Source organism: Chinchilla lanigera, unplaced genomic scaffold (assembly GCF_000276665.1).
Source record: "Chinchilla lanigera isolate Chin_1 unplaced genomic scaffold, ChiLan1.0 scaffold00004, whole genome shotgun sequence".
Lineage (NCBI taxonomy): Eukaryota > Metazoa > Chordata > Mammalia > Rodentia > Chinchillidae > Chinchilla > Chinchilla lanigera.
This window is the reverse complement of record NW_004955405.1, coordinates 40,962,402-40,990,283: the sequence shown is the minus strand read 5'-3', so window position 1 is coordinate 40,990,283 and position 27,882 is coordinate 40,962,402. Positions and strand designations below refer to the sequence as shown.

The 27,882-nt window shown below is 48.0% G+C and overlaps 1 long non-coding RNA gene across 1 annotated transcript; it reads right to left on the bottom strand.

Annotated features, from left to right (window-relative positions):
• LOC102026710 lies at positions 1–27,450 on the bottom strand. Its single transcript, XR_259456.2, has 3 exons — positions 27,204–27,450; positions 18,640–18,765; positions 1–601 (listed from the first exon to the last, which is right to left on the bottom strand). It is a non-coding gene; the product is annotated as an uncharacterized LOC102026710 (long non-coding RNA).
• Between the last annotated feature and the right edge of the window lie 432 nt (positions 27,451–27,882).

Sequence of the window (27,882 nt, the reverse complement as noted above, 5' to 3'; positions counted from 1 at the left end):
TGCAATTCCTAGGTAACTTCCCGGTAAAACAGTGATAAGCATCACAATTGCCCCAGCTCCTTGGACCCCAAGAGTAACCCTAGGTCCCTAAAAAGGCTTCTGAACTTGCGGTCATGCACACACCTTCACGGCCCTGCCCACCTTCTCTCTTGAAGGGGCAACTCTCTCTGCATCCCCTTTACAATTCATTTTCCCCAGGCTGCGTGGCTGCTTATGCACTTGGTTGAATTCTTTCATTAAGGGCACCAAAAACTGACAACCAAGGAGTGAGGGGCCAGTTCGTTGTTGCTTCAGGACCTGGCTTCCGGTACTATCCCCTTCCATCTCAGAGAGAGGCAGCACAACACGGCCCAGGCCGAAGGACGTGGCACCAGGTCAGAGGCGCAGGCAGAAGCAGCTAATGTGACCACATATGGCAGCCGTTCCGCCTTTCAGGGCATCGGGCCATCTGCACCAAGGTTCCGGTTCTTGGGCCAGAAATCTTGCATCAGAGCCTCCCTGAGCTGCACCTGCACTTCCCAGCCAGGTCTCTCTCTGTCTCTGTCTGCTTCGGGCTCCCTGCAGACAAGGCCAGCCGTGGAGATCTGTGTCCATCAGGGTTCTCCAGAGTGCAAGAACCGGCAAGATCCAGTACATAAGGGATAGGAGGGAGAAACAAAGGGATTTATCTTAAGGAATCCACTTGCATGAGGCAGAAGCTGGCGAGTCTGCAGCCTGACGCCATGGGCCACAGGCTGAGTCTCCAAGGGCAAGGGTGCAGTCAGGTCCGAGGCCATCTGCTAGGAGGCACCTTCCTGTGAGGGGGGAAGCTTTCAACACCATTATGGAGGTTTCTGCTTTTAGTCCCACCCATAGAACATCTCCTCAGAAACATCCAGAAGAAGGGGTCACCAGATCTCTGGCAGTGTGACCCAGCCAGGTGTCCAGATAAAATCAACCACCACAACCCCTCACACGGGCTCAGGGAGCTCCCCTTTGTGATGAAGGAACAACAAGAAAATGATAGTCTAAGTGGGTCCACCCTGGGAGAGCAGCAGAGAGAGGTCTGTGGAGCATCTCCATAGCATAGGGACGCCTGTGAGTTATAGTAAGTGGTTTAAATCGAGCCTGTGTACTTCAGAGCTTCCTGATTCCAAATGATGTTCTCATTTCTCCTGCTGACTTCAGATGGAACCCGCGGAGGGAATAAGCCACACAGCTGCACATCCACGCTGTTCCCCCCGCTCCTCCCACTGACACCACTGCCTGGGAGGAAGCTGCAGCTAGAGGAGGAGCTGCCCGGTCCTACTGCCATGCAGACACTGTCCTGGACCGCAGCAGCCGTAGCAACCTGCTGGGTAGTTTGCTGAAGCCCAAGAGAGAAGAGAAACATGAACATGGTTTAGGAAGGACAAGAAAACAACACACACTCCAACATTCTACACATTTCCTACAGAGCAACACTTTTATACAACAAAGTGCTGCAAAATAACGAATATTTTAAGTAGACTTGAAGGAGAGGGGAAGGAAATCGGAGAGCAGAGGTCAGGACAAGAGAGGACGCAGAACCAGGCAAGACACAAAATCAGATTTCCCAGTGCGTCCCCAGGACCCTGGCTGACCCTGACTCCTTTGTTCTTGAACTGCCGCCATTCGCCTGGCCCTGAATCCTTTCTCCTTGGCATCACCCATGATTTGGTCCTTGTCATCTATTTTTCTGAGCTTGACCTCTGTGATTGAGTCCGATTAATTTTATAAGAAATGTTTACACAGAAAGTCTGAGCCTTTCCCCTGAAGCAGATGAGTGATGAGTGAGGTCGCCCTTGGGATATTGATTTCTTAAAGGTAATTTGGCGTTTCTTGTTTATAATGTCAAAAGTTGCAGGGCTGGGCGATATTTTGGGGTTCACCGAGTTCAGCTCTCTAGGGATTTAGAAGCTGAGGTTCCAGGAGGTCAGTGGCTTCAAGGTGAGTGGCGACCACGGTGCCAGCTCGCCCTCTGTCCCTCACTCTGCCGCATCCCGGGAGGAAGAGCTTGCAGATCACAGATGAGATCTCGGGAACAAGCCCGATTCCTCCCGGCCGACAGGAAGGCCGATGCCTCCTCCCCCATCACGCATGCTCCTTAATCTGGGAATTCGTGGCTCAGGTCGGTATCAAACAGTACAGCTCACCAGGCCGATCCAGCCCAAGTGAGGGATCAGCAGAACGGAGCCACGCACTCCTCTGATGATCAGCAGAGCTGTCCCGAAGGGCCCCGACAGACTCGTTACGCCTTTCTGCAAAGCCAGTTCGGGGCAGTGGCCTGATTGCGGGATAAATCACACCAGGAAATTGAAATGAGTGGGAGGAAGCGCAGGCGGGGTGCATTACACAGTAGAAAACAGCTCTCCGTTCTGTAGCAAAATCACCGGTCAGAGGCGGAGAGGAACCCCACAGACGTCCAGGGAAATAAGGACAGGCCGGGAAGACAGGAGCAAATATGAGACGCATAAATCAGAAGGCTAAGCTGATGGGAGAGGCGGTATAGAATTAAAAGAAAGCAAGAAATGGAGGCTGAAGACCAGGCTGAAAGGAGAGAGGAGCTGAGTGTGACAGAAAGCCCACACATGCGCCCACCTCTCACTGTGCCCCAGCGTGGTAATTCATCCATGGTATATCCTTAACACCAGGTCGGGCCGACTGGCCTCCAAGTACAGAGCTCCGTCCTTTCTCCTGGCCAGCCTCTCACGGAGGGGGCTAAGTGCAACATGCACAGAGTGACACTTGCTGCAGCCCAAGCTACCATTTATTGACTTGTTCACTGATTCTAAGCATAGTTATTGAGTATCTAATATGTACCAGGCACTGTGCTAAGATATAGTAACATACTGGATCGTTCTGGCCCTTGTCCTTGGTAAGCTAATACTCCACCAAGGGAAGGAGTGGTACACTACAAAGTCACATCAAAGCAGCTGAGGCAGCTGTGCTACTGCTTGGATATCGGGTCCATTCTGCACGTAAACCTGAATAAGAGAGGTTTGAAGGAATAGATGTTCACTTTATCCGTGTGATAAGTATAAGTGAACAGAGGCCTATTTTCATACTTACAAAACAGAGGAAGTCCAGAGAAGCTGTAGCTCCCCCAAAATGACACCAGGACCCTCTGGGTCTGTTTGTCTAGACAGGCAGTGTGGCTCGGTGATTCAGGTGGGAATGTCAGGGTTACCCGAACAGGTGCCCCTAACCACTCCTACCTAGTCTTATCGTTAAGACTTGGCCCTGCTACTTGTTAGCTGTGTGATGGGGAAAGGGACCTAATCTCGCTGCAGTTCTCCAGCTTTCACAGCTGTAGAGTGGAGATGCAAGTGGCAGCCCGTGCCGAGGTCCACCCAAAGTCGGATGGTTTAACAGCCGAGCCTCCAGTGCATGGTGTGGGCAGGATGTGTTATTGCAGCTGGTGATATTAGTGCCTTGCCAACCTTCACAGCTCAGACTTTGTCCTTGAGCTGGGCCCCTCGTGGTCTGTCGCAGAAGGCACCTTGGGCACCGTAACATGTTCTGGACAGGAGGAAGGGGAAAGGGCTGAGCAGCGGGCTAGCACAATCCTGCTCTTTCACAATCTGGAACATGATGCTTTCTGAATGCACACGGCCCAGCGCTGTCATCTCCTTAGACCAACTGGGTCATGTGGCTGCCCCAGCTGGAGGGGAAGAGCCAGGCGTTGGTGACTTTGAAGTCGTGGTTGGAGTTGGGGACTGGGATGCAGGCCCAGGATCAGCCAATCGAGGCAGTGTGCGGTGGCTTCCATTGGGAGACGACCCTGCTCACAGTTGCTAGACTTCCATTCTGACCTGTCCTCCCCGCTTGATTACAGGAATCGAGCTGGCTGAAACGAGTGGCCCCTGCTTCTCATCCACCCCACTGCCGGATCTCCTGTCCTCCACTCCAGATGAGGCACCCAAAGCTCTCCACTTCCAAGCAGTCCAACCGCCCCAACCATTTACCTTGTTCCTAATGCCTGCGAAGCTCTGCCCTGCGCGGCAGAGAGCCCTGAAACTGAGCAACAATGCCTGTCCTCGCAGACCATGAACTCTTTCCTACCAGAGGTGATCTAAATGAAGGAACTTAGGGTCCCTGTAGAAAGACAGCTTGCCTTGAGAATCAGGAGCCTTGGAAATGTTCATACCTGTTAGCCCAGCAATTTGATTCTAAGACTCTTCTCAAAAAATAGTTGGAACGCTGGACAAAAATTATATTCATAAAGACGCTGAGCATGTGCTGTTTTCAATAGCCAAAAAGGTCACACAACTGATGATTAAACAATCTCAAAATTATGTCTATAAGGAGTTTTTAATGTTGTAAGGAACATTACTGGGTAATTTTTGGTTTTCCACTTGAGTTTTTAGTGTTATGAGACATTTTATGAGAAAATGTTCATCGTGTATTACTAGGCTGGGGTGTGGAGCTTACAGATGTGCTGAGCTACCTCACAGTCTGTCAGTGAATGCATGAACTTCGCATTTACACTAGTTCCAAATTCCAACTTTGCAGCTCAACCGTAACTTATTTTAGGTCAGTTTTCCTAACCTCTCTGAGTCTCTACATAGAACGTGGAAAGATGGAAGAAGAGAGGGAATAAGGCAAGAGGAAAAGAAATGCCTTAGCAAAGCACCACGGTGGGAACAGAGGCAGAATTCTTCTTTAGGTACTGGGGATTGAACCCAGTGCATGGGTTCCTAGGCAAGTGTTCTACCACTGAGCTACATCTCCAGCCCTACTCCACTTCCTTACGTCAAAATTGCTATCGATTCACCACAGTAAGGCATCTGCCTCCACCCACCCTAGAGAGCAAAACAGAAAATGCATTCACTGTGGGCACCAGTGATTTCCAGGTTGCTGTTCTAGTTCGGGTTGAAGATGTCCCTGTGTGCTCACGGCTTGGTCCCCAGCTTAGTACTATTGGGAGGTGGCAGACTCTTTAAGAGGAGGGCCCTCCGGGAGGTCTTTGAGCCACTGAGAGTGTCCTTGGAGGAATACTGGGGAATACTCCACTCCCTCTTCACTCTTTTTCTCCCTAGTCACAGGGTGAGCAGCTTTGCTCCACTCCTGACTCCTGCTGTGATGTGCTGCCCCCTACAAACCCCAGAACAACCAATCCACCATGGACTGGACCTTCCAAAACCTTGAGTCAAGATAAAGTTTTTCTCTTGATAGGTTAACTATCCTAGGTATTTGCTACAGTGACAGAAAGTGAAGTTCACTGCCAAATCCAATATTGCTATGTTGCTATCCCTGACTACAACTTGACCTCTCTGTGGTATGGAACCATACAGTAGCTCTTACCTCCTGAAATTTTCATCTTTCTTGCTTCCTCCTAACTCTTTCCTAATTTTTCTCTTTTCCCTCACTGATCATGTCTCACCTTCCTCTGCTGGCTCCTACTCATGTGCTCCATCCCTAACTGTTGGCTGTCCCAGACCTGGTTTGTGGGTCTTCACTTCTATCCATATGCTTAGGATGATGCCTGAATTTTCATCTCTAGCCCTGATATCTCTAATCAAATTCCAACTGCATTTACCCAACATCTCAGACACAGCAAATCCAGAAAAGAAACTCTGGGTTTCCCCACCAAGAAATCTGTTATCTTCCCACTCCGTCTCCTTCTGAGTAAATGACGCGTTCATCCCCTGAGCTGCTTAAGCCCCAGGCCTAGGCTCCACCTTTGATTCTCCCTCTCTTTCAGGCCTCCCACTGGCCCACCGTAGTGGATGCACCAGAGTCCTTACCACCGGGCAGCATCCCCCTCCTCTGGCGTTGTCACCCCCTCATCTCCTGAGTGGCCCCAAAAGTTAATGGTTCTGAATGGACCCAGGACAGGGCAATGCTCTGCAACAAGCTGAGGCTGCTGTGCTAGCTGCTCTGCCTCTCGGGCCATCTGATCCAGCAAATCCAACGGTGCTTGAAGCGCTCTGGGCTGGTTGGAGGACATGTGGCACCTTGATCAGTCCCCTGTGGGTAGATTGTGGTGTCCACTCTCAGGCCCCCACACACATCTGTGGGTCCCATCTCTCTGGAGAACCTAAGACAGGCAGCTCCCTGTAGCTTCCAGTGACTCCAGGAAGTCCTTGCATTAGGGCTGCATCCCTCCAACCTCTGCCTCACCTTCACAAGGCCTTCTCCTCCTCCTGTGCCTGCTCTCCCATGTCTATGAGGGTACCTGTCCCTGATGTAGGGCCCATCATGCATCCAGAACATCTCAGCTTGAGATCGTAAGATCTTTAATTATATCTTCAGAGAAGCTTTTTTGCAAAATAGGGTCACATTCATGGAGCCTGGAGGCAGATCTTCTTAGGGCCACCATTCAACCCATTGCAGCCCTTCCTCCTTCCTCAGGGATAGTGACTTTTTATTACACAAATCAGTCAGCATCCCTCTATGCACCTTAACATCCTTCAGTGAGCTTCCTTTGTATTTAGAAGCAAACTTCACTCATGATGATGGCTGCCAGCATCCTTTGACCCCACCCTACCTCTCAGGCCACGCCTCTTGCCTCTCTGAGCCCTGGCACCAAGTCTTCTACCTGCTCCTAAGCCCTCCACTTGCTTCCCCTTGGGATATCTGTGTTTGCCATGCTCTCTGCTGTGCTACCCTGTTGTCATTCTCTTGAGGCCGTCTTGTCATTTAAGTCATAGCTCAAACTCCTCCACCCAGGGACAGCCTTCCCAGAGCCCTCAGCTAAATTAGACCCTCTTCCCAGACTCCCTGCCTCTGCATCCAGCTTAGTAATTTGCTTACTAATTTATGGTCCCTTTTTCTAGGGTTGCAGAGACCTTATCTGTCTTATTCACTGCTACATTTCCCAGTGCCTGGACACAGCAGAAGTTTGAAAATATGCACAGGATAAATAGCGTATTAACAATACAAGCAGCACTGAGACTAATGACTTCCACTGTACAGCGTACTGTGCAGTGCTGGTGGTGATTGTTATTCTGGAGGTTGAGGCTCAAGCCTGAGGACAAAAGCTGCTAACAACTCCGAATTCCAGGCTCAAGGATCCTTCCAGAAGCCCCTGGCCACTGAGACCCTGGACCTCCCTGTGGGGCTTGGAACACACCCTCCACCTACCGCTGCTCAGCCCTCCCGTGGGACTCAGTGACCGGAGAGGAAGGGATAAAAAATCGTGTGTTTTAAAGGCAAGGCAGCATTTGTGGGAAGAGGCCATCCCTCCTCCTAAGCCAGAAATGCCACTTGCAAATGTCACATGTCACGGACTGAACCACCTTCCCCTAACTTTGGATGCGCGGATTTAAAGGTGGTGGCGCCTCTGAGAGAGAATTCGGCTTAGATGAGGTGATGAGGGTGGAGCCCTGAGGATGGGACCAGCACCCTTAGAGGAGGAGGAAGGGTCCCCAGCAAGCTTGCTCCCTTCCTCTCTCCCTCTTCCTCTCTCCCTCCCTCCCTCCCTCCCTTCCTCTCTCTCTCTCTCTCTCTCTCTCTCTCTCCCTGGAAGACAAAGAGGAGGCAGCACCCTGTAAGCAAGAAAGGTGGCCCCACCAGACCCAACCAGGTTGCACGTGGACCCCAGACTTTACAGCCTACAGAATGTGGGACTGAATTTCTGCCACTTAATCAGCCCCATCTAAGGTGTTTTATTACAGCGCCCCCGGGCTGCCCAGGACGTTGGCGGCACTTGCAAGAAAAGCTTCCCCTTCTCTGTGACTTGTTTGCACGTCTCTGGGCCACTGTCAAGCTGTCCCCCAAGACAACGTGGTAGAGAGCTCTTGGAGACTGTTATAGAAACCTGGCAGTACCCCTCCGACCTTTCCACTCCGCTCTCCCCATGGGAAAGAAGAATGAATGCTTGGCGGCTGCAGCCTTAGATTCGGGGGCCTTTGCTGGCAGACTCGGGCTCCCATGACTTCTACTGAAGGCAGGTGTTTCAGTGGAAGGGAAGGAAAGAGTGGAAGGACCAAGGCTGGCAACCCTGGGAAGAAGGCAGGGCGAGCCCGCTCCACCGCAGCCCGCTGGGGCCTTTGGAGGGCGCAGAAGGCCTTGGGCATTCCTGAGGCTCTGAGCGCTGCCTACAAGCAAAGCAGAGAGCAGGCGCCTTGGAGCAGAACCTCGAGGTCAAGTAGTGTGTACCAACCAGGGGAGGTGGTCCTCAGCCCAAGGGTGACAGTGAGCGCCCCGAGGAGTCGCGTGCACATCCCCCGCAGGGAGACCACCACCCAGCACGAGGCACCAGGCCAAACAAAAGGAAGGCAGAGCCGAGCGCGGTACACTGCCCCCTTGTGGACAATCACAGAAGACCGCTGCCCCGCCTTCCTTCCCGGGATCAGTTAGGGAAGGGGTGCAGGTGGCCACCTCAACGCCACAGCGGCCCTCCGAGGAGCCTTTGCCAAGCTCCCAAGGGCCACAGAAGCACGACCCACCTGAGGCCAAGAAGAGCACTTTTAATCAAGCTTGACATTGGGGTGGTGGGAATAAATAGAGCTGGCCTTCAAGTCTAAACCAAGGCTGCTCATCTCATCTGGCAACTAGAAAGTTCTTAAATCTGCCCAAGATACCCGGAGGCAGACTACGCAGGGGCAAAGGGGAATGTAACAGCTCAGGAGCAATGGATGAGAGAAATAAAACCGCACCACGACTCTTATTCAGAAAGAGGGAGACCCTTCAAAGAGCTGATTCTACGCACATGTGTGGGAGTTTGAGCCTCAAAATTGGTGTGTGACGTTGTCACACTCTCCCCTCTTGCAGATCAGAAAGGAGAGCCCCGAGAGCCCTGTTGCATGATTTGTCCCAAATCATGAAGCTCCTCAGAAGCAAAACGAAAAACTTGGCGAGAAGTTCGAAGGTCTTTTCATTAATGTACAGTGGACCCTCGAGTTGCAGGCAGCCTGACAGACGAACAACTCGGGTTATGATCAAAATTTTAGCTTTAACTTACAACCAAAGTCTTGAGTTATGACCCGAATGCGGGCCGCTTGTGCTTCCGGATGGTCTTAGGTACAGATTTCACCCTTAAAGAGTTCTGGAAGGAACACTACAACATCTTCTCCTGTGTGGGGTTAATCGAGAAATCTGGGCCAGTGTCTCTCTAAGGACTCTGAGATCTGCCTCTGGCCAGGGGAGAGACTTTAAGGCTGTGTAGGGGAGCCCGAGCCTTCAGCGGACAACTTGAGTCACAACCGGCCCTTGGGAACGCGTTGAGTTCACAAACGAAGGGTCCGCTGTGTTACTTTTCATGAAGTGGGTTTCGTGGAACCAAACCCTGAATGAAGGACCTTGGTTACTGCTACAGCTGGATCTGGAATGTTCCCCCAAGGATCCGCGGGGAAAGCTGTGCCACACCCTACGGCACCTTGCCTCACCCTTACGACTCTCCTCCAAGCGGAGCCCGCTCTCGCTCTGTGGTTGAGGCAGCTCCTGTCCCTGCCGGCGCCCAGCACGGCCATCACCACGCTCAGACACTGCTCCGCCTCCTCCGGCTCGCAGCACGGTGCCGCAGCGCACAGCCGGGACAGAGGTGAGTCACAGGCCGCCAAGACGGTCGCTAGACCGCAGTGCAAGACGTGGCCTGCCATGTGATAGGACTCAAAGTCATGAAGGAGGCCCGTGGAGATGCCGGGGCGGCGGTCGCGAAATAAGGACAGGAAGAATCCTAGACGTGCGATGTCCCCACCCCAGCCAGCGAGCTCCGCCCGAGCCCGCCCCTCAGCGGGCTCTGTCCCCACACGCACTGCGGCGCTCCAGCACCCTGCACCGGACCCTGTGACGGGGAGCTAGTGACAAGTCCCCCTGGGCAGTCTCAGGTCCACATCAAAAGGATGAGCCGGTTCCCAGAGGCGTGACTCAGGACACAGCCTGCAGGCCGAGTCCTTCCCGGAGAGGCCGCGCCTGCCGTCCAGGCCTGGGCCCTGGGACGGTTCCGTGGTGGGCGTCCTGGGCTCAGACAGCAGAGCTGGCAACGGAGGCCAGCTGGGGCCTCCAGGCAGCTGCAGGCGGCCTTAGCCCGGGTTCGGGCCTCCGCTGGGGCATTCTCGTTCTTGGAGCGCCACCTCCTGGTGAAGAGCTTCCAGCAGCCATGAGATGCAGGGAAAGGGTCTGGCGCCTTACCCAACCCTCAATAAGCACATTTCAGGAGGCGTGTCCGGGAATGTTTAAAAACAAAATCTTTCCCCAGGAAGAGCTTCCAGAAGAGAAAAGGGTAGAATTCCACAGGCTTCTGTCAGTGTTTACACGGAGGCACCAGGCCGCTGTTTGCTCTGCTCCCTACCAGCCATGCCTCGCTTCATAAAGCCAGCATTTTCCGGAAAGGTCACGCGCGTGAGCCAAATCTGAGCGGAGGGATTCACGTCGTAATTGCAGGAAGGGGCGTTGCTGCCTTAAAGAGTCCCCAGGGTGACCCTTTTCCCAAGCAAAAGAATCACCCCACGATATTTGCTTTCAGACTCAGCCTTCCATTTAACTGGGTTCAACTGTGGCCCCCCTGCTCGGGATGCGGGCCCCGGGCAGTGTTAGTGACAGCCTGCAGCTCACACCCTCTTGGAAAACGAGCCCAGCGCTCGTCAAGCCCATTCGAGCTGGCAGCGGGCACAGAGGGGGCTTATTTATGAGGTGTTGTGCGGACCGGGTCTGGTGGGCAGCCCCAGTGGGTGCCACACTCCGACCCTTCCAGAGGTCCCGCCCACCATCGCCGGCCTGCCAAGGCTGTGCCCAGCCACCACCTCCGCGGGGCACGCGCTCGGGTTCACAGGGACCCGTGTGGCGCCATGGCTAGCCCACCCCGAGGGGAGAAGGTAGACTCAGGCAGACGTAAGGAGGTTCATTACTGTGAGGAAAGCGGGGTCTCACAAAGGGCTCTGTTCTGACTTTGCCGGGAGCGGGGAGGGCCGGAGCTGTAATGAGATTGGAAGGCCTCGCCGCAGTGCTTTCCTGTGGAGTGGATAATTCAGACCAAGTGCTTTGAAAAGACGATTTTCTTCTTTTTTCCCCCCAAGAACAGAAGGTTTTGGGGAATCTAAGGATAATATAAAATACTTAAGAAGCTTGGTTCCGAGCTCGGGAAGAACTGGATTTAAATCTCCGTCCTGTCTTTTGCTCATTGTCATTTAAAATGCTGTGTAAATTGTGTCTTCTCTGTGTGACTTGATTTTCTCCACTGTAAAATGGGATAACTTGCCATGCAGCTGCTATCAAGATGGAGTGTGACAGACAGCTCTGCGCTACTGACGAGGACTCCGTGAGTGAGTGACGGCTGTCAGTAAGAATGAGGCCAAACGCACCGCTCCCTTGGCAGCACCCATAAGGGGATTTGAAGGCGGGAGGGAGGGCCGCGAAGGGCAGGACACTGGATTGGAGCAGAGGACGTGAGGCCGCGGGGGAATGGGCCTGTGACCTGGCAGTGCACCTGGTTCCCTTTGGGCCTCAGCTTCCTCATTTGTTAGATAAAGGCATTAGTGTACCTGGTCTTCTTCAGCCTTGAAATTAATCAAATGATATCTGCTACTCTGAAAATGGTTGTACAGCCCTGAGTACTGGAAATATGTTATTGTTACAACCAATACGATTATTCAGAGCCTACGAAGCATTTCCTCCCAGTCTTTGGGTCAAGTGTTTTCCTCCAGGTTAGCGCCATCATAAATGCACATCCTGGAGACAAAGTCTTCCCGGTGGATTGTATTAAACGCGAGACTGGAAATGAGGTCGGGGGAAGCAGCGTGTGGGCCTTTGTGGGGGGATGTGGGGACCCCCACACCGGCTTTGCCGGTGCCTGGCAGCTCCAAGGGTTTATTTATCACGTCGGCTTCTCTGAGAGCAACTGCTCCCGGGTTCGCGTTCAGCTGGAGGAGCTGCCCTGAACATGAGCAAAGATTTCCCAAGGATCAGATTCTCACCAACACCTGTGCCCATCCCAGTGCTGAGTCCAGCACGCAGGAGTGACCTTGTGGCCCAGTCAGATGCCAGAGGGAGGTCAGCCCAGGAGGGAAGTGAGTTTGGATCCAGAAACCCAATGTATGACTTGTCTTATTCCAATAGCTGTGTTATTGATTCTTTGGGCAGACTGGGATAGGCGCTGCGAGCACAGACAATTTGAAGGCAGGCGGCCTACTGAGCAGCATTCTCTTTTTCCAGAAAATTTGACTCCATCTAAATAGCGAATCAATCCAAGGGAAGACTCTTTAAGAGCCACAGAAAGCCAAGTTGTAGACACTGCATATTAACCTTGAAAAGAAACCACACTAGAATAGAGGAATTTTCCAATAAAATCTGTGTTCTCTTTACCAGCTAACTTGTTTGATTAGCTGTGCTTTAAGAAAATCAATCAATCCTATTCTAAAGAATGCTTAGGCTTGAGAACTGTTTTCTAGCTCCACTTAGAAAATCAACAGCACACACTAAAACTACATGTGGGAAAACTGTATCAACAAAAACAAAGACTTCCTTTAATATCCGAACCCAAAAAGTACCATGATCAATGTCTTGCAGTATTCTTTGTGTGTATCTGTACGTGGATATGAATAAAATTGGGGTAGAATCTCAACTGATTTTTTAAATGGCTATGAAGAACATTCTAACGTATTTTTGAAAATCGAAAAGATTTCTGAGAAATGAAACTTACTCCGGACACGGGTGGGCACTGACTGTGTCAGGGTCTCAGAAAATACCACGCCAAAGGACTGGGGACTGGAGGAGATTGAGAGCCTCAAAAGCAAGGTCACACTGACCTTGCCCTGCCTTTCCGGTCAGAGCTGGGTGCAGAGGTCAAAGAGGCTCTTTGACCTCATTGTTGGAGAGAAGGTCTGAAGGCCCTCATCCCGGCGAGATCCTTCCCTTTACGTGGAGGCTGAACTCTACCAGGAGAAATAAGAATCTGGACAGACACGCTTGCTGGTTCCCTCAGGCAGTCCATTTCCATCAGATCAAACCCTTTTTCTCCAATCACATTTGTACACAGCTGTCTAATTTTCAGAAGGCCCAAGCGTAAAATACAGTAGAAGCTTTTCCCCGGGTCTTTAGATGCTCATTTCTGAAACTTCCCATGACACGTAAAATGTTAAGTAAATGTATGACACTTTTCCTTATTAATGTGTCTTTTTTACAGGCATGTTGGCCATGACCCTTACGATGAGGGAGGAAGAAGAAACATCTATCCATCCCTATGGTTGATATGCTAGAATATAATTCCAAAAAGCAAATATAATTTATAATTTAAAAAGTATTATCTTCTTTTCAGAAGATTTTGTTTTCTTTCTGGACTTGTGCAGAGTCACCACAGATTACGTCAAAGCTCAAAGTGTCTGAGGATATGTTAGGCCATGAACCCACAGGTGCAGAGCAGGGTACGCTCATGTAACCATGACTTGGCGTAGGTACCTGTGCATGTGCTGCTGCATGGGTAAGCATACAAGAATGTAACTATGGGATAAGGACGGGTATAAGAGTTAACTAATAAAGACACGGGGTGCTCTTGCTCTGCTCTGCTGCCTGCTACTGCTGTGTTGCTCATGTCTGTGTGCTTCCTCTGGGGACCTCACAAGTAAAATGACCCCTTCTGCCTCCTTGACCCCGAGATGTCTATTTTTATATTTTTCAGAGTTTTTTCTAAAACTTCTCATTTCTGCAACAGCCTGAAACCATTTAATTATGTCCTATGCATTTTTCTTGTGCTCCCATTATTGGAAAGAGACTTCAAAGCACATACATCTCATGTAATCACAAAGGTCCTCATTAAAGTCAAGAAAAGTCAGTGACTGGAGAAGCTATGCAGCCCTAAGACAGAAGGGATTGGATTTTCCAGTGAGAATACAAGATTGTAATTAAAAATGATTGAGTAAAAAGATGCTACAAAGATCATCTGTATGTCAGTAACATTAAAATAAGTCTACCTTTTCTTTGTTTAATGTCCAAGGACTTGGTTTCTGTCAAAGTGGCCATTGGTCTATGGGAACTCTTACGGGATTGGGAAAATTCATGTTATTGTACGAGTCATAAACTGTTATGGTCTCAGAGCCACGTCATGTTGTTGTGTGAAACCTGGCCAGCTTCCCACACACCATCCACACAGGATGCATATGCAGCAATCCAAGCTGTATTCCTCAGCTGTCCCATCACTGGGACGCAGCACCTGACACCCATGGCTTAAAGGAGGAGAGGTTTAACTTGGCCCACAGTTCAGGGGGCTCAGTCCATGGTCACCAGCTCCAAGGCAGAAACATGGTGAAAGGTCATGGCAGAGGAGAGCTGCTCACCCAGAGGGGGAGCCTGGAAGCAGGGAAGGAAGGAGTCAGGGAGGGAGATATACCCTGAGAAACACACCCACAGAGATGCACTGCTTCCAACCAGCCCTGTCTCCTCAGCACATTTAACTATGATGAGCACGGTGCTCCCACGGTCCAATCACCTTCCCAAAGCCCCACCTCTGGGCACATGAGACTCTGGGTGGACATCCTGGACCTAAATGATGACAAAAGCCACAGGCGGGCTGTGCTTCCAAAACGAAGCTTAGCGGTTTGGCGCCCATTATGTTAGCAGAGCTTGGGTTCACAGGGGGAGAATTTTTTATGATATGAAAAAGAATCAACATGCAGTGAACACTGCAGAACACTCCAGTAAATAATGCGGGCCAGCGCACATCGAAGGCTTACCCTACAGCAGACGCTTCCATGAAGTGACTCCCCTCCTCCTGACAACCGTCCCGTGAGTGAGCACTGCCATAGCCCCCACCGTGCAGACAAGAAACTGGAGAAGAGCTAGGGAGGGGCAAGGCGTGGACTCGCCCCAGGAAGCCCTGTCCCGAGCCCGGGTCTAACGGGCCTCACCCTTCACTCTGTGAGCAAAAAGAGCAAAGACTCGCTCAGGGCAGATTTCACGGTCCCAGAATTCACTAGAAACTGTGCTCCTTGGAGAACACTGCTGGTTCCCCGGGCTCCGCTAGGTCCATTTTCTTTACTTCCCCTGCTGGTGCCATGTACTTGAGCCACCATCACCCAAATGGTCATTGTTGGAATTGGCTCGTTGATGAACCATCCTCCTTGGTAGAATTGTCCAAGAGAGCAGAGAGCGGGACTGTTTTGCTCATGCTGCAGTCTCAGGACGAGGGACAGGCTAGACACGTGAGAAATGTCTGCTGCCTGGTAAGTAAATAACTCACAGATCTGCCCTTGATCACCAGAGACAGAGAACACATGGCCAGTATAATAGGAAGCACATCGCCATGTGGGAAAACATCGTGTTAGGAAAACTGTTAACCAAAACACAGACAGCAGGTCCACAACAGAGATCAAATACGACATCTGCTAGTGGTTTCGTGTACAGAGGAAAGGGTGACTGCAAAGAGCAAACACACAGCCTGGCCCACTTGCTTGTGGCTAGCATCTACCTACTCTTTCCCCCAGGCTGCCAGCCTTTACTGGGATCTTACTCGGTGCTGTTTCCGGAGGCGGGGTGGAGAGCATGAACTAGAACCAGCCTGACAAGTGCTGGCTGCGAGCCCTGAGGAGAGGAGGACGGGAAACAACCCCATTCTCTTACATCAACATAGAACCCTGCTTCAGTCCATCCAGGATTTTTTTGTGCATGGGGCTTTCCAAAAAGAAGTAGACAACCCCAAAGACTTGGTTGTCTTAGTGTAGCTTGGATCTCTATTTTATCATGGGCTTCTAAGGAGTTCATTTTTTTTGAAACAGGGTCTCACTTTGTAGTTCATGCTGGCCCTGAACACAAGTGATCCTCCTGCCTCAGCCTCCTGAGTGCTGGGATTACAGTACGTGCCACCACACCTGGCACCGGGGAGTATAATTTATCTTTACTCATTTCACTGGGCTGCTCCATCTGGAGACCTGACTTGTATTCTGACTCCTACTTAGTTTACTTGTTTAACACTTTTTTTTGAGATGGGATCTGGCTATGTTGCCCACACTGGTCTCGAGCTCCTGAGTCCAAGTGACCCTCCTACTTCAGCCTCCTAAGTAGCTGGGACTACAGATGCACCACCACCGCACCCAGCCCTTTAACACATTTCTACCAAAGGCTCATTTTATGCCAAGTACTGTATACATCACTGGGACAGCAAAACAGACACCGTTCCACCTCGCAGGGTAGACCAGGGTCCCAGTATTCATAGGCAACTGCAAAAAGTAGCAGGAATCCATGGCTCTTGGATGAAGTTCAAGAGTTTTTTAAATCCCTTAATTGGTAAGCATTAGATTTATACTTTTATGAGCATTGTTCATTGTTTTCAGTAAATTCTTGATCATCCAATGTAATGATTGAGGTGAGACAAAAATACATGCAAAAGTCACCACCAAAGCGTAAACCAACCATTCAACCAAGCTGTTTTGAGGTAGGTGCACCATGTAATTGGGGCCAGGTGGGGGCGGCTATGACGTAGTTACCAAAATATCTGGTTTAGAATTCCTGTGTGGAGACTATTTGAAGAGGATAGCAGTCATCCAGAATAATAGATTGTGTTCTTGCTCTTCATCATCTTCTCCTCCCTCCCTGTGAAATGACATGCGCACACACGTGCACGCATGTATGCACATGCACACACCGGGCTTGGCCACATGGCTTGTTTTGCTGCCTGAAATGTGTGTGGAAATGTTGGTTGCCTCGTCCAAGCAGAAGCTTCCAGGTTTCCAGTGACTCTGCTCTAATCTGTCCCAGCGGGGAGCACCCCTCCGGCCCACATGCCAGCGTGGAAAAGACACAGCACGGAGCTGCCCAGGGCGTAGCTGTGATGTGAACCAGAGGTAAACCTTGGTGGTTGTACGTCACTGAAATTTGGAGGGTTGTTTTCTTAGTGCATATAACCTAGCAAGAGTACGCCAGATCGACTAGTTCCAACACCACTAAACACGATTCAGATAGAAGATTCAGGGGAGATGTAGTATAAACAGAACAAACACGACATCCTATAGCAAGCCAGGAAAGTGAACATAAGAGAAGTTTACGGTCAGGTAGACAAAGGAGTCAATGAGACTTGAAAAATGTTTTAAATAACCGTGGAAAAGCTCAATGTAGTCTGTCTATAGTACACTAAATCCAAGAACAGTAGAATATGCTTTCTTTTTGAGCTCCACGGAATAATTTATGAAAAAAATGATATGTGAGCACATATGGTTTGTGTCTAGTTGTCCCCCCAGGGTCTCATGCAGTCACAGGTGTGGCTTTTTCAGAGATGACTGAATCTAGAGTGTGTGACTGATGGTACAGTGCTGGGATTAAGGGTACTAGGGCTAAAGGTGGGTGATTACTAAATCAGTCCACTGATTGTTTTGGCACCGCCCTAATCCTGTAGCCTGGATATAATATAACAGACAGGAAGAGGCCTGTCTTGCCCCCTGTTTGTTTTCTTTGCTATCTTCTGCCCGCCATGAACTGTTTCTCCTCTGCAATGCCTGTCTGCTGTCCACGCTGCCTTGGAGCCAGCTGACTGTGGACTGAAAACCCTATAGACTGTGAGCTAAATAAACCTTTACCCCCTTTACTCTGGGTGTCAGGTGTTTTGTCTCATCAACGAGAAAAGCAACTGAGACATGTACGAACCATGAAATGCTGTCAACAAAACTCTCTCTGACTGTAATGCAATGAATTTAGAAATCAGCTTTTTAAGTAGAAATAATCATACCTTTAAAAACTGAGAAACTTGCTTCTACATAGTTTGTAGAAGAAATTATAATGTAGATTTTAAAATATTTAGAACTGAACACTATGAATATACGTTAAAATGACCTTAAATGCATTACTGTAAGAGCTAAAAATCAATCACTTAGCAGTTTACCCCGAGCTTCACTTGGGCAGCATCTTTGTTTATGTTCTGACCATCCCAAGCAGTGCTCAGACAGATGTCATTTCAACCAGGTGATTCTTTTTATTCTAATGGAAAAAACCCAAAATTTCAAAACACAATAATAGGAGAATAACAATGGTTAATACATCGTGTTTTGTTATCTTCAGAGTAGTTACTCAGAGTACAAGATATAGGCGTAAAAAATTCTCCAAGTGATACTAGCACAAACCTTTCTTTTCAATGAATTAAGAGAAACTAGTAGTGTAACTAGCTTGTATTCTTTTCTTTTCCATTCCTTCCTTTCCCCTTTCCCCCACCCTAGTTCTTCTTTCCTTCAGAACAATTTCTTCCCAGATGATTCTTGTAGTGAATAAATTTGATAAAATGGCCTTTTTATATACTTCTTGTTATATTATCTTACAAAAATTACCAAAACTTATGTAATTTTTGGTCATCTTGTATTTAAATAATTGTGCTTGTAAGTGGCTAACTAAGCATTCAATTTTGTAAGTTAAGGGGCCGGGGATGTAGCTCAGTGGCATAAGCGCCTGCTTGGCAAGTGCAGGGTCGTGAATTTGATCCCTGGTACCGCAAAAAAAAACAAAACAAAACAAAATCAATTTTGTAAGTTAGAAAAAGAACAAAGCAAACTCAAAGAAAATGTAAAGAAAGAAAACACAGAAGCAGAAATTCACAAAACACTGAAAATAAGAATTGGATCTTTTAAAAGACTGGTGACATTGACAAATCTCTGAAAAGATCAATTAAGAAAAAAGACTAAACAAAAATAAGTACTATTAGGATCATAAGCTAAATTTTAAAGAGAAACAAGAGGATATTATGAACAACTTTCAAATTACAAACACTTAGAAAATATAACTTACCAAAAGTAACTCCAGATGAAATTAAAACTTTAATGGTCATAACCTTAAAAGAAGTTGATTGGGCCGGGGATGTAGCTCAGCGGCACAAGCACTTGCCTGGCAAGCCCAAGGTCTTGAGTTTGATTCCTGGTGCCAAAAAAAAAGAAGTTGATTAATTAATCAAAAATCTTCGCACAAAAAATACCTTGTTCATACAGTTTAATGGAGAGATTTTATTAAATATTTAAGGAACAAGTAAATTCAATCTTAAATTCAAGGGCAGAGAAAGAGAAAACACTTTCTAGCTGTTTTATAACATCAGTGTAGGTATAACATACATCAAAGACAGGCCAGGATAATACACAAATGAAATAATATAGGTCAATTTCAACAATGATCACATGTCTAGTAAAATACCCTAGACAAAATATTAGCAAACTGATTCTAGCATAGTTTAAGTTGGCTTTATTCTAAGAATTCAACATTGGTTCACCTTTTGAAAACATTGTATCAGAGCAATGTAATTTTCAAAATATGACCACCATAGCTGAGGCCACAAATAATTTAATGACACTGAATATCAAATCATGATTTCAAAAAATTATTTGCAACAAAATAGAAATAGAAGAAAGCTCTATCCTGATAAAGATTATCTTGATAAAAGAAGTTATAGCAAAATCATGCTTACCAGTGAAATATAAAAATAATAAATACTGTTTAGATGAGATACAAGACTTGATTTAGCATTGTACTAGAAGTCCTAGCCAACAAAGCAAGATAACAAAAGTAAATGCAGAAATATATATCAATTATGTTATATGATGTATATTATATATTATCCCAACAATATAATGTGAGTGGTGTGTGTGTGTGTAATCTGGTAAATTGGTTCAACACATTATGTGAAATACCAAACCAATACACTCATTACAGAGCACAATGAGGTATACACTTATTTACCCTACCAGACAATAATCAAGATAAGCTGACTAATGAAACAGGATAAATCATCCTGGAAAAGACTAACACAGATGGAAACTTGATTTGTTACAGAGAAATTACTTACTGCAGGTCACAAACTACCCCAGAACAGGATAAAGTTGTATAATTCTCCAACCATTCCCCAACCACTAGTCACCACCTCTCCGCTCTCTGCACCTAGGTGCTGTATTTTTTAGCTCCCACAGGTAAGGGAGAACCTGCAGTGCTTGTCTGCGTGTGGCTCTATATTCTTTACATAGAATACTACCACAGGAAGGAAAAGGAACGAACCTGACTTCCTTTCCAAAGTGTAAGATGAGCAACAAAACCAAGCCACAGAAGACTAGATTCTGTATTGTCTAACTTACATAAAGGTCAAAACTACAGAAAACTAAGCAACACAGGGACTGATATATAATCGAATCTTAAAGAAAAATAAGGGAATAACGAGCATAAAGTTGAGAGCCGTCCTTTGGGAGGAGGGAAGCAGGAGGCACATACTCCCACGGCTTGAGCCGCTGGTGGTACACGTGTGACTGGCCCCTGCCGCCTGCTGATAGCACAGTCACGCAGGTGCCACCAGTGGTTGAAAGCCGGGGTCAGCGAGATGCACAAATTACAGCCCCGTCACAGACACGTTAAACTGGGCTTTGCAGAAATAGGTGTGGATGTAAAGTGACCAATTCAAAAGCAAATAGCCAAATCTGAGTGACCACAGCCTGGGACACCATTCAAGTCATCCTGAACGACACGTTCTGCTGTGGAAGACGTTTGTCTTAGTTACTTTCTCAACGCTGAGGCAGGGTACCTGACACCCACAGCTTAAAGAAGGAAAGGCTCATTTTGGAGCACAGTTACAGCCCGCGATCACGTGGCTCCAAGGCAGGGCAGCAGCGCAACATGGCAGAGGAAGATCACTACGCCTAAGAGCAACTTGGGTTTATTTTTCAACTATCTGGTTTTCACCAGTAATTCTTCCTCCCTGACTTTGTGGCAGAATTTAAGGATAGGGAAGACAAAGCATGTGGCTATCTGAAAGAAGCTTCCAGAACTGAGAGTAGAACAGAGAGAGAAAAATAAATTGATCTTTGTCCCAGAATGTCAAAAATGCATCAGAAAGGCAAGTGTTGTGGCTTGTGACCTACCTAGAGGTCCCCTCAGAACCTCACGTCTCATCGGTGGGGTTTTTGAGAGGTGGCTGGATCGTGGCTGTGTGATACTGAGGTTGAGGGTGTGTGACACTGAAATAGGTGTAGCATAGTTCTGAGTGTGGATACGGGAAGCCCCGCCCTGGGTGTGGGTGACACTAATCAATAGGCTTAAAGCCCAGATGGAACATAAAGGACAGAAGGGAGGCAGGCTCACTGCTGCTGCTTGCTGCTTCCCTGCTTCCTGCCTGTCCTGCCATGAGCTGTTTCTCCTCTGCGAGGCCCCTGTGCCACACCACCCTGCCTTGGAGCCAGCTGACTATGGCCTGAAACCGCTATAAACTGTGAGCCAGAATAAACCTCTCTCCCTTTAACATTGGGTGTCGGGTATTTTGTGTCAGCAAGGAGAAAAGTAACTAAGACAGCAGCAGTGCATTGCCTCTAGTGGCCTGTGATCGCTGTGCAAGGCATTCAGTGCCCTCCTACCGTCACCTCCCGAGCCTCCCTCTCCCCTCACGTTCAGCCTCTGTAGTAAAGAAAGCGATGGCTGTGCAGGCTGGCTGGGGCAGAGGTCCCACATTGCCTTTACTTTTCATATTCGTTCCCTTTTTTCCATCTTTACCCCCACTCACCTCAATCTTGCCTGGTGAGCTTTTCCTGCCTGACCTAGACCCCAGAAGTCAGTCTTCCACCCTGCTGCCAGAGATGTCTCTGCTTGTAAAAATAAGTCGGTCCCCTGCTTAAAGCCTTATTAACTCCTTTCCCACCGGGCAGTGTCCAGGGTCCTTGCCCTATGCGCAGGATGTTTTCTGAACCTGCTTCAGCCAACCATCCTGTTCCTCTCCTGTTCCTCTCCTGTTCTTCTCCTGTGCCTGTGCTTCAGCCTCAGCGAACTGACACTTCTCACTTCCTGTGTTATGGAAGAAAAAGTACTTAATGGCACTTGTAAGAACAGATGTCTTAGTCACTTCCTTGTTGCTGAGACACAGTACCCAACACCCACAGCTGAGAGGAGGAGAGGCTGTTTTGGCTGTTTTTTTGGTTATCTCCCCAGAAGAAACAACATGGCAGAGGGGGCAGCAGAGGAGCACAGGGAGGGCCAGGGAAGCAGAAGACCCACCTCTTCCATCACCTCCAGAAGCCCCGCCTCTGAGCACATGAGGCTTTTGAGACATCTGGATACAAACCACAATGACAGAGGAGGGACGACTTTCTTCAGGACCCTCCAAGAGGGATGGGGAAGCCCAGCAATGGAGGTGTGCAGTGGGGAAGAGAGACTGGGCTCAATTCCAAATACAGCACAGACAAGTAGGAATGTATAGCTAAGAAGCAGGGTTGGGGGTTGTGGATAAAAAAAAATCACTGAGGAGAATTTCCCTGAAACCCACGTAAAGAGAGCCAGGGGAATGAGAGATCAGCTGGCAGAGGCTGGAGGGTGAGGAACATGGTCAGCTGTCAGAGACAGACAGCATCCTTGCTGACCTGACCTGTCCAGGTTCTTGTTACAGCAGGTTTCACAAGGATGTGCACAGGCGGACCTAGGTTAAAGTCTGGTGGGCGAAGGATCTTAGTGAGCGTGTGCTATGCCCTATGTCTTTGCACACACTCCCTCTGCCTCAGCTGTCCCTCCTGCACTTTTACCAAAGCGCCTGATTTCCTACACATTCTCCAAGCCCAAGCTCAAAGGTTGGCAAGAGCCTTCCACATTGTCACTGGCGGAATCTCTGTCCAACCAGAGCACCTGCCACTTTTCATAGGAAGGTTAGGAAACAGGGGTGTTAAGTATACTGGTCACATTTTCCAGTAATATGCTCTGTAAGGCTTTCTTCAATCTCGACACCTTTCCAGGAAAAGTGCTGCAGATTTAAAGCACAGCTTGGTATTTAACCTAACACCTCTGACTATGCCAAAATCAGAAAACATAAGAAAAATAGGTATCATTTTCTGCCTGCCTGTCTTCTTCAACAGAGCCATGCATTCCTGAAGGAAACATATTTTATGCTTTCTTATACTACCAGTTACTAACAGAAGTTTCAACACACAACAGTGAAGAAATAAGTGCCTGAAAAAGGAATAAAAGAATATATAAGTTCATCCCGGTACCGGAGAAAAACCAAAAAAAAAAAAAAAAAAAAAAAAAAAAAAAAAAGAATATATAAGTTCAGAAAAACAATAAGCAATATATTTTCTTTACAAATACTTAAGATATTCTTCTGTTATGGGTCAGAAATAAGAGTATATAATAATAAGCAATGCCCAAAATATTGTGATCTGACTTTATTAAAAAGGGTCAAGATTACTGATGTTGTCCCAGAATGATCACAGTGTAATGAATGCTTGACAACGTTTTAAAACGTGTATATCTCCTTTAGCTCAGCGGCACAGCACCTGTCTGGCAAGCACAAGGTCATGAGTTTGATTTCCGGCACCGGAAAAAAAAAAACCCAAAAAATTAAATAAATAAATAAATAAATAATACAAAAATAAAACGTGTATATCTCTTTATGATCAATCTTACATGTCTATATTTGTTTATCTGAGTATCCAAATTAAAGATATCAATATGTAATACAACAACCATTGTTAATTTCCTATCACCTTGTCTGAGATTCTGTATGGTTGTATTGTTTTTCTGTTATTTTCTAAATGTATGTGTGTTTGTTAAGATGTTTTCATTCTTTTATCTTTAAAATAAAAATAAATAAAAAACAATAAAATGTGTACATCATGGCCATATGGGCTGTGCAATGCCAGGGTAGATGGCTTTCTGCACTTGAGCAGTTATCTGTTTCTTTGCCTGAAATTTCTCCTACAAACTCTACCAAGTTCCAAATCATACTTCATGTTCAGATCCTTTTCTTCTGCAAATAAATTATTTAATATTTAAGTGAACTCATGATAGAACAATAGATATTCAACAAAATACATTCAACTGACCTGAGGTAAGCAATTACCACAGGTAAGCAGTTAAAGACATACGTAGTAAGTAAAATTTAACTTTGTCCAAAAAACTTTAACTAGTCTCAAGTGTGTCTGCTAGAACCTTCGGATTCAGGACTTCTCTCGGTCAGCCGAGTCCTCCTAAGTCTAAGTTTTCTTGGTGGTTCTCAGGAATCTCTAGAGCCACCTCCTCATCTTGCTGTTGACCCCATCCTGAGAGCAAGGGCCCATGCTTTCCACACACTGGCATCCCTGAATTCTGATCCTGGCTTCTCCAGGGACCGTGAGATCTTGTGAAGTCACTTGAATTCTTTGTATTTCAGTTCTGTCACTTTTAAATGGGGAAAACAATATTTACCCAGAAAGATTATTGTGAGAGCAAACCACAGTCAGGTACTACAGACCCTCTGGGCTATTTGTCACCCCAAGCCCCTCTTCCGTGGAATCACATGGGGGGCTTGAAGCCCAAGATTCCTTTCTTCTGCTCAGTGCCCTTAACCAACGCCTGGGCAGGGAAGTGGGGGAAGGGGAGGCGGGAGAAGGTGCACACTGGGTCTCACTGCATTTTCATCCCGCCCTACATGTGTGGTGGGCAGAGCAACCCGGGACACTGCCTCTTGTACAATGTGGGTGGGCCTTGGAGTGGGTCTGGCATTGCAGCGCCCGAAGGGAAAACTCAGGAGGGGACCTTGTCTGATCACATGGGCTATATATATTTGTATGTGTTTATTTTGCACGAGGCCTTTAAAAGCTCAGAGTTAGCCTCCATAGCCTATAATCCCAGCACTATGGGAGGCTGAGGCAGGATGGCACACCTGAGTCCAAGCTGGGCCACTTAGTGATTCAGTGAGACCCCATCTCAAAATTAAAAAATAAAAAATGGGCTGGGGTTGTAACTCGGTGTGAAGGTCCTGAGTTCAATCCCTAGTACTGCTAAATAAAAGAAATTCAAAAACTAACTACATAACTCTGGGAGTTCTTCCCAGCTGGTAGCAGAAAAGAAGCTCTGAGGAGAGCGGGCTGTGAGATAAGAGTGGGCAGGGTGAGCTGCCAGCCTGTGCTCATCAGCAGGGCAGTGCGCTCCGCCCCACACACGCTCTGATCGGCTCTGACCCAGCTGCCGTCTTTTCAGGCTGGAGAAAAGGAATGAGAGGTGTCTTCAGAAGCGAAGGCGTTTTCAGGTGGAAGGAAAGCAAAAGCAGAAAGGGATGCAGAGCACCTCGTCCTCGGGAGGCCGTGTGCTCAGCGGGAGCTGAAGGGAGCCGGGCCTAAGCAGACGGCCTTAGAGGAAGCTTGGAGGACACCAGGCCCAGGCACCCCCGGACCCTCGGGAAACACCCTCGGCCACCTAGGGGTTGCAATCCAAGAAAGCACCGGCAGGCAGCCTGGACAGACTGGGCAGAATGGGCACGCCGGAGCTGGGTGGCAGCAGGGTGGGTCTTCTCCAAGCGCCTGTGAAGACACAGGAAACCGAAGAAGAGGGTGTGAGCCGTGCCTTGGGCGCAGTAATGAGGGTGAAATAACCAGGGTGAGTAGCAGCGGGGAAGCGGGGGCAGGTGCAGCTGCCCACAGTACCCCTCACCTAGCAGACGTGGGGGCCCTTCTGGAAAGCGCTCCACGCTGGGGTGCTGTTCAGCAGGCTTTTCCGAAGGGGTACTTCTAATCTAAGCTGCGCTTCCCTGGAGACAGCGTTTCACAAGCCCATCGCCAAGTCCTCTCCCCGGCCTCCGCATCTGCCCTGTCCATTGGAGCAGGAAGCCCTGTCTGCCCACCACACCCACTTCCCACCTCAGTGCCCACACTCTCCCTGTCACTGTTTCCCGGGAAGGAGGGTTATGCTGAAGTTTGACATCAGCCACAATCGGCCAGATCTGTTTGCTTTGGCTTTGGCTTTGGCCTTTGGAAAGTGGAGTAACAGGCCACTAACTTTCATGGCTGTCCTGGCCTCCCGGAACATGAATACGATCCATGGACAAGGGACCACAGTGCTATTATCGAATCTTAACTAGCACTGCAATGTCAAAAATGGACTAAGGTCATTCACAACCATTATTAGTACCTGCATATGAGCTTTGAAATACAGGAAAACATTTTAGATATAACAGAGGGGGAAAAATACATATTTGTGTATTTTCAAAGAAAATCATATTTGTGTACTTTGGACTTTGATTCCTATCACTCAGTTCAAGTACAAATGTATATTTTTAATTTATGAGAGTAAAATGCTAGAATAGTTAATGATTGTGAAAACTCTCCATGTTATTAAAAAAAGAAAAAAGAAATCTGTAATACATAGAGATAACATTCAACAGAAAAACTTAGGAAAAATACTATATCCTTTTTGAACCAACAAAGCTTTATAAGTTTAAATAATGTAAGGCAGGCTAGATGTGGTGGTACACACCTGTAATTCCGGCCACCTGGGAGGCTAAGGTAGGAGAATCACAAATTCAAGCCCAATCTGGGCAATTTAGCAATTTAGCAAGATCTTGTCTCAAAATCGAAAATAAATAGGAGGTCTTGGGGGTGTACCTCAGTGAAAAGGCCACGGGTTCAATTGCAAGTACTGAAAAAAATTTAAAAGGCAGAATAACAGAAGTTAGATTTTATCATAATTCCAATCTTTATAGAAGTATTTGGCATTTTAACGGTCATAACAGTAAACAAAATAACCTCTAAGTCTGTATTTGCTTTTTAGTTGTTTCATTCTGATTACACTGTGCATTAGGTTCTGTTTTCAGCACATAATTAGCACATAACCTAATGAAGTTGGATTACTGTAAACAGAAAGATAAGAGACACTTTCATCATTTTTCTTCAGCCAAAGAAAAACCACAAGGCAGACAAAGGATTTTGGAATTGCTTTGTCACGGACTTCTACAAGATGTTCAAACCAGACAAAATATCAGCCATTCCGTTTTTAAAAGGCTGCCTGACAGAGAGAGAGAGAGAGAGACAGAGAGAGAGAGAGAGGGAGAGGGCCTTTAATGTGGCAGGTGGCAGATTAAAATACCATTACAGCAGGGCTTGCCAACTGCCAGAGACTGCCTGCAGAGAAAGTGGCCTGTGGGCCGGACCGGCTCAGAAAAAGCCAAAACGCTGTCCCCTGAGAGAGGAAGCTTTAAGTATCTATAGAGATACCCCATCGAGTGCTGTCAGGGATAACGCTAACATCGGTGTGCAGGCCGTAAAAGCAAGGTCGTGGATGGAAACCCAGAGAACGGTTACCTTGGATCCAGCTAAACTGGCCCATGGCCACATTTCTGGGCCCAAGATTAAGAACCAATTTTTTTCAAGTGTGGTAGGAGGCAGCAGGAACCTGCAAGAGTGTTAAGAGTAAACATGGAAATCATTTGCTGTCTGCTTCAGAAAAAAAGAAAATAGTATTCAGTTAATGCACGGAGCTTGTATTTGCAAAATTGCCTCAAAAAATTGTGTGCTCACTGGTAAACAAATCTTCATCCGGGAGTTGAGCAAGAGTCTTTATCAGTGTGTAGCAGAGAAAGGAAGACTTACCGACTCACTGGCCGCAACTCCATCCTGCTTAGGTGGTCAGTGAGGCTGCCTGGCCAGCGGGGACCTCAGGGGTCCTTCTCCAAGCGGCTTTCACCACCCGTCAGGCTAGCCTGGGCCTGGCCACATGGCGTAGTCACAGGGATCCAAGAGAAACCAGGCAGCAAGATGACCTCACCGCCGAAATAGCTCCTACCACGCTCTCCTTTGCCCTTCCAGCCTCCAAACCCAAGGAAACCACTTTAGCATGTGCTCAGCTTTCTTGAACACACAACGACTGATCATGTGATTTGAACACCAGCAACTTCTGCTGTGAATATACAACAGTTCTGGCAGTTGCGCTACCAACTGAGCTGGTAGCTACTGTCCCCGGCCAGTCCCGGAGGCCCTCCCACAGGGCAGCCTTGGGTCACAGCTTCAGGGAAACACTGCAGTGTGGAATCCAAGAGTGGTCAGTGCTCAGGGTCCTGGGGTCCATAGCTGCCCGGACCCCGCAGACACAGAGGTTGGGGAGTGCAGGCTGGGAAGGGGTTGGGGAACTGGTGCCGGGCAGTTGTCCAGACTGGGCTCCGACCTCGAGTAGAGAACCTGGCCTGGAAGCTTCTGAGTTTCGCAGCCAGTTGTGGACGTCCCGGTCTCCTTAGGTTTACGTTGAGCTGGTTTTGACTTTTTCCCTCCACAC